The 7,651-nt window shown below is 31.4% G+C and overlaps 1 long non-coding RNA gene across 1 annotated transcript; it reads left to right on the top strand.

Moving 5' to 3' along the window:
- Positions 1–7,011: 7,011 nt before the first annotated feature.
- LOC136065482 (uncharacterized) lies at positions 7,012–7,630 on the top strand. The gene is made up of 2 exons (XR_010627123.1): positions 7,012–7,359; positions 7,516–7,630. It is a non-coding gene; the product is annotated as an uncharacterized LOC136065482 (long non-coding RNA).
- The last annotated feature ends 21 nt before the right edge of the window (positions 7,631–7,651 follow it).

Below are 7,651 nucleotides of genomic sequence, written 5' to 3'. Positions count from 1 at the left end.
GTGAAAATTTTGTGTTCCTATAGTTATTGTTATATGTAAATATCCCAAGACATGTTACACCAAAGATGCAATGATGGACACCAAAATTGTCCCCCCCACCCCACCCCCAAAAAAAAAAACCTAGTTATAGTTTGTGATTGATGGTGTACATGTTTTTATCAAATTTCAACCATATGTATTAGTCAAAAACTTATGCAGTTGAATTTAATTATTATTAAGTGAAAATAATACCATTATGTTGGTTTTATATTAGTCAGTACAATTATATGACTGAAGTTATTTGAGAAACTTAAGGGATGCACCTAAGTTTTGAAAAATCTTGCACTTATCCATGTGTAACAACTCCCATAAATTTTTCTAGTCGTGGGATTGGTGGGTTTGGAAACCTGTATGCATGAAGTGTTCCATACTCCAGAGCCTTAACAATTCATCAACATATAGGGAGATAGAAGGGGAAGTCTAACATGGGCTTTGAAACAACTTCTACTGACAGTACCACTAACTTGAATTGCTATGCAAATATGCAAATTAACATGTTTTTCGTGGATAGTATTCCCAAAGGGTGTTCAAGAACAATGGGGAAGCAAATAATTTCTTCCCCAACGAAAAGCCCATGTTCTTGTTTTCCAGAATATGGAATGTTGATATATGATTGGGAGAAAAGGGGTGGGCTTGAGAAAACAGACTGGAAGAAGGCCTCATTTGTGTCATCTTACAAAGACTTTGGTGTTGATGGTTATCAATGAGAAGATCCATACCCTACATGTTTTTCAATCACCACTCAAAATTGTGGGATCAATATTCTGCTTGGCATCTCTAGGATTCTCAAAAAGTGAATTATGCTTGTGTGTAGAGAAACCTTGTTATTTATGATTATTGCAAGAACTATGAAATTAAGGTACCGCACATTGCTAGTAGAGAGTTTATTGAGTCCATGGGATTGATGAGCAAAGTGATAAGTAATAAATACTACTTGATTTTTTTTTTAGTTTTTCAAATTTCATATTACATCCGTATAAACATGTGCAGTTTTGTGTCATTATTGTATTGGATTATTATTAAAATATTTAATTTATTAAAATTTTTATTCTATTTTTTAAAGGAAAATTTGTATTCTAAATTTAAATGTCTTAATTTGTTACAATTACATTTACATGTTGAGTTGTACTCAAAACTGCTCAAAAAGTAAGCAATTAAATTTAGTGTTATTATTGTATTAATAATTTTCATATTTTCCTATGCTTCTATTTGAATAAAGAATGACATATGTTTATTGGTTCAAATAAAACAAAACTATTTATTTTCATGTTTATGTTTATTTTTATAGTGTTTTCTTATACTTATTATTTTCAAAAAATAATAATTCTAAATTAATATATTTTCAGCCCTTCTTAATCTTTTAGATTTTGTATAATTAACGAGTTTGCATTTATTAATTGTTTGGTATAACCTGATGGCATGCAAGGCACAATAGTAAGCATACAAAGCAAAGTAAAATAAAGTATAATTATTTTATTAAAATTAAATTATATTGTGAAATTAAAATTATATTACAATATATCATTAAAATTATATTTCAACTGAGTGGCATGTACTCATTTCATCACTTTTTAGTTCAACTGCATTCTTTAGCATTTGTTTGAATCCAAAAAATGAAACAATATGACTTAAATGAGTACCACAACCAAAAGCTCCGCAAACATCCAAAGCCTAGACCATTAGTTATTAGATGAAAAGTAAGCTTAACATATATGATGGAATATAATTATTGTCCCTGGCCTCCTCTAATATGTCATACCCGTTTGTTACAGCTATTGGAAAAACTACTACAACATATATACTAAGCACAATTAGGCCAAAAAAAAAAAAAAAAAACTAGAAAATTAAATGATATAAAGCACATTTCTCTCTTTAAATCCAAATTCAGTAGATATCAAAGCTAACAACCAAAAATCTATGATCATTAATAGTATTAAAATTAATGAATAATTTTTTCTTTTACACCTATGCATTATTAAAATACTCATAAATGAACCTGTTGTTAGGATTAGTGCCCTTAAATCCTATTGTATGATGCTATGTATGATATTAAGTTTGACATTGTGTATGACATTATGTATAACTTAATATTGTGCTTAATGAATTTGTTTATTGTTATCTGAAGTAACGATAACATGAATATTCGGACATTATCATTTAGTCCATGAGATGCATAGTATGTGATTTATGTGAAAAGTCAAAGAAGATATAAATCACAAGTTCTTTGTAAACTCAGAATTATAGTTCGTAGTCGGTGATGAAATTGGGCATTTCATCTGCGAAGACTATAATATATCAATCATGATGATTTGTCTTGATCATGGAAGTGGAGACTTCTGGTTGATGTGTTAATATGTTTTAAAAGTTAAGACATATTGAACTAGACCGCTGTGAAATTTATTATTTTCCTAATGACTGTCATATGAATAATAAATTTCACGACTTGTATTTGCATGAACTCTTAATCCTGAGAGAATAATGGACCTGATCATAAGGTATAAGTTGCTTTGATATATCAGGAGTGAAATCTATAGTAATGGTCAAAATCTCAGTATGTTGGGCAGTCACATTTAGTGTTGATGGAACATGTATTCTCAAGATGGAATTCATAGTCTCTTAACGGAGATATAAAGTATTCCCTTGAGATAAGTTTAATGAGTTTGTTATTCGGAAAGTTAGGCCTAACCACTTTAGTAAGACTAAAGTATATATTTATGGAATTGGATTTCATAAATATATAATGAATAATATTAAAAGATTAAACCGGGTACTTAAGGATTAAGATGTAGTAATTTACAAAATGGCAGTCTACATTAATGACTTTGTATTACTACGAATATTTTATGAAGGGGTTGCATGTATAATAAAGTCTTGGGATATAATTTACAAGTAAGGCCTAGAGTGCAACTATATTTATATAGTGATATTAAATATAGTTAATGGTAACTTTGGACTTGTCAAGGGTTGACAGAAAAGCCCAATGTCCATTGGAGCTAGTGTCTTATTGGTCCCTTTTGGTCCCACTCCAAACCACACATTTAAGCCCAATTGGAAAGGCCCAAAAGGCCAACCCAATTAGATAATTGGTTAGATAAAAAGGGAAAAACGTACAGAATTTTCTAAGTGAGAAAAACATCATTGAAAGGTGGTGTGTATGAGAGTGTAAGTCCCTCTTTTTGATTATCCATTTGTAACCAATTGAGAGTCCACAGTTCTTGGGCGTTAGTGAAATTGAAGTGAAGATTAAGAGTATTTCTAAGTACTTCAATCTTCGGGTTTTGAAATTCACCGCTTCAAGGTACGCTCACTTGTTCTCTAATTCTGAAATTTTACTTAACGCACGTTATCAACTTCGAATGATGTAGATCCGTTTTAAACTTAATTTTCCCCTACGTTTATCTTTAAATCCATCACCTGTAAGTGTGATTCTTGAAGTGTCTCAAAGTGATTCACAAATTTAGGAGCCACATATTATGTGAGCTTGAAGCTCACAAGATTTTGACCAATTTGGACTACATATAGTTGCCGCTTGAAGCTCATCCTTTTAAATCATCTTCTATAGAAAATTTAGAAAATATCCTTGTCCCACCACCCCACCCACCCCCCCCCTTAGTATTTTACATTCATTAACTCACTTGCTACTAAGATAAAAAAACTTAAGTAGACATATTAAACTCACGAGGCCTTAAAATACGGTCATATATTTTTGGGTGTCCCACGTGCCCCACCTAACCCAATCACTACCCACCACATCTCACACGCTCTCTCACTCTTTTGGGGTTGGCCGGTCATATCTCTTCCTCTCATTTGCTTTCTTTTCTTTTCTCTTCACTTAAGCACACACACACTCATCTCCCTCACTCTCCACCGGGTTCCACTCCAAACCACCATCTCCACCATCTTTTTCTGGCAAGATCACCGGAAAATCCTTTTGAACCTCTAAGCACCTTTGCATCTTTTATTGGAGGTAAAATTTCTAATCTTTTTGGTGGGTTTTATATTTTTCTTGAGGTTATATTTTTATCTAAGCTTTGATAATGTTACCTATGTGATTTATGAGTTTTGGAAATGATATTTATGTGTTTATATGTATGAGTTTTTGTCTTGGTGGATTTATTTGATGAGTGGGTTTGTAATTTTTATAGTGGTGGCTATCTAAGTGGTAAAGATTTGGGAGTTTTGGCTCTTTAATGTGAGATAGATGTTGAATATAATTTTTATTGAGTTATTTAGAGCTAGAAAAAAGATTTAAATGGTTTGTGTTGGAGAATATTGTGATTTGGTTTCATGAGTATCTTACTGATGTAGTGTAAATTTTATGGAAGCTAGTCATAATATTGGAGATATTAAATGGGTTAAGCTTATAAATTGGAGTTTATGCCTTGTGAATTAATTTGTTGAGAAACTTTGGAAATGGAATATATTATTATTGATGAGGTTAAATACTAGACTTGCCTAATTAAGTGCTTATTTGACAATTCTTAAATTGTAGCTAAATACAATTTCAAGTTTTATGTTTATTGTAATAGGTTTACTTGATATTGTTTAGGCTCTAGCTAATCTTATTTGGAGCTTGGAAAATTAGGCATTTTTGTGGGTTGCAAGGTAAGTAGCTTTTTAATGGGATTTTTGAAAAATAACCATATTGCATAATTGTTGTTTTTGGGTAAGACGTGCTTTTGGAAATTACCTATGGAAACTATATTTTTCCTAAAAACTATTGCGTCGTAACCTTAATATATATATATATATATATATGAAAATGCATCATATTTGGTATTGCATTTGGGGAAATGCATGGATTGTTGACATGGAAAACATAAGCATCTTTGACTTAATCCTATGATAAGGAATTCGTGGACTATATGATATATTGGAAACTTAAAGGTGCTTATTTATCTTGTCTTGTATTATTTGGAAAATATTGATGCAAAACATTTTTGACAAGAAATACTTTTAAGAATATTGTGGATATTTGGTTGTTGTAATACCTTATGAAACTATTTGGAAGTAAACTATGTATTTTGAATACATTGAACTTGTGAGCTTTTGATGTGGCTTTGCCCTTGTGCTATGATGTTGGTGATTACCCCATCTTGGTGAGTGTGTGGGTGAGGCCGCTGCCTATATGGCCAAAAAACCACATACAAAAGGGGTACTGTGCAACCAGTTATTCCCTGTTGCCTATGGGAGGGAAGAGGTAAATCCTTGAGTGTGTGGGTGAGGCTAGGCAGGGCCAAAAGACCATATATAAAAGAGGTACTACATGATGTGTTATCTCCTGCTGCCCATGGAGGGGATAGGTAAATCCTTGAGGGTGTGGGTGAGGCTTGGCAAGGCCAATAAACCACATGCCAAAAGAGGTACATATCATGCTAGTGTGTTTGGGCTCTAACTTGTTTGTGGCAATATGATGTCTGGGTGATATCTCCGTCCTTGTTGGTCTTTGTTACATCTTGGGTAAGGTTTTCTAGTTTTGAAATGGTATTGGATATTTTTAAGGCTCACAGTGAATGGAATGTAATTTTATAGTTATTTTGGAAGCTTGGTACTAAATAATTAGTGAAATTATTTTTTTTAAGTAAACGTAATTAGTCACATATTAAAATTCTTATCTAAATTTAATACTACTTATGATCATTTATTTTTTCTAATTTTTAATAAGATATAGCATGTGGTGATCTTTGTTGTATAGTGATTTTTATTGAGTATATGTGATGGTTTTTTTTTTTTTTTTTAGTTCATTAATATTAGATTCTTAGTATTTTGCATTCATTAACTCACTTGCTCAAAGATTAAAAAACTAAAGTGGACACATGGCACAAACTTAAGAGAATAATTATGATATGGTCCCCACATAAATTTAAACACATGATACAAAATTGGATTCCATACAAGTATAAATAATTAATCAAATTATTTTTAAAAGTAAACGTAATTAGTCACATATTACAATTCTTGCCTAAATTTAATACTACTTATGAGCATTTTTTTTTTCTAATTTTTAATAAGATAAAATGTGTGTTGATCTTTGTTGTGTTGTGATTTTTTATTGAGTATTGAGTTGTGGTGTGTCTTTTTATTAGAATCTCTTTCTTTCTCCTTTGTGTATGTTTTTTTCTAAATAATAATAATAAAATTAATAATTTGTATATTTTTTTTATACAAGATAAAAATTCTACTTTAGTCTAATCTAAGTGTATATGTGTGTGAAACTTTCTCCTAGAGACTTGAACCCCAGCTTTTACCTCCTACACCTTACAAACACTTATATTTGTGGAGTAATTATCGCACTAATAATTTGTATACTTTGTGTGTGTGTGTGTGTGTGGGGGGGGGGGGGTGGGGAGGGGAAGGAATCATTCATTCATAAAATCATAATAACAAAATATCCTGAATCAAGGCCTCCACAGCTGGAGGAGGAGAATCAATAATTTGTATACTTGATTCTTAACCTTTGATTTTTTTTTTTGAAAATATTTTTTATAACAAACAAAAATAGAATTTTTGAAACGTAGAGCTCATTACCTACCATTACCCCTTATCCATTCCTACCGTATCCTCCACCATTCTCACGGAAGCCTTCCAATTTTTTTTTTTTTTTACTATAAACGCTCCATATGATCCTCGAACCTTTGGAAACAAAGATTAAAAACTGAGGTGGGTTCCAGTTAGCTCAACTGGTAAAGTCTCTGATGGTTGTATAAGAGATCTGGGGTTCAATCCCCGCCTACACCAAAAACTGATTGGTGTCTTGGTCTGATGAGAAAGAGCTATTATCAGAAGCGGACGTCATATGTTGAAACTCTCTCAAAAAAAAAAAAAAAAGATTAAAAATTGAGAATCAAATTATAATTTAACATGTAAATAAATAAAAGTGAGAATAAAAAATTAAGGAAAACTACATAGTAATATCATATTTTATATATATATATATATATTACGAATCCGAATATGATTTTTTTTTTTTTTTTGAGAAAAGTTAAGAAATTGTATTAATAAAGTGGAAACTGTAAATACAAGTAAAGGCCAAATTTTACATGCTCCATTTAATTGGAGTGAAATAATATGTTTACAATAATTTTTATAATTTTACAATAAATCATGTAAGTAGCAAATTATTATTAGCTCCAAAGTTCCAACATGGACCAACCCACCACTAAAATTAATTATTTATTTAGCTATTAAACCGACTCTTTCTGGGCTTTCCCCTGGCACCTATATATTAAGGCCCAAACGAAACTGTATAGTTAGGGCTCCGATTTTCTCAGAGCAAAAACAAAAACTCACAGTTTTCGACAACAATGGTGTGCGAGAAGTGTAAGTTCTTTGATTTTTTATTTTTTATTTTTTTCCTTTTCCCCCAAATTTTCGATTCTTATATATTCGATTCCTCTAATTAATAATCAAACGCTCAATTTTATAATTGAGATTATTAAGAATAATTAATGATTGTTGTTGTTGTTGTTGTTATAGGTGAGAAGAAGCTAACGAAGGTGATAGTACCAGACAAGTGGAAAGCAGGTGCAAGCAACACCACTGAAGGCGGTGGCCGCAAGATCAACGAGAACAAGCTCCTCTCCAAAAAGAACAGGTTTTTTTTTTTTTTTTT

This window comes from Quercus suber, unplaced genomic scaffold, assembly GCF_002906115.3.
Source record: "Quercus suber isolate HL8 unplaced genomic scaffold, Cork oak 2.0 scaffold_988, whole genome shotgun sequence".
NCBI lineage: Eukaryota > Viridiplantae > Streptophyta > Magnoliopsida > Fagales > Fagaceae > Quercus > Quercus suber.
Note: the sequence above shows the minus strand (reverse complement) of the source record. Positions and strands in the feature narration are given on the sequence as shown.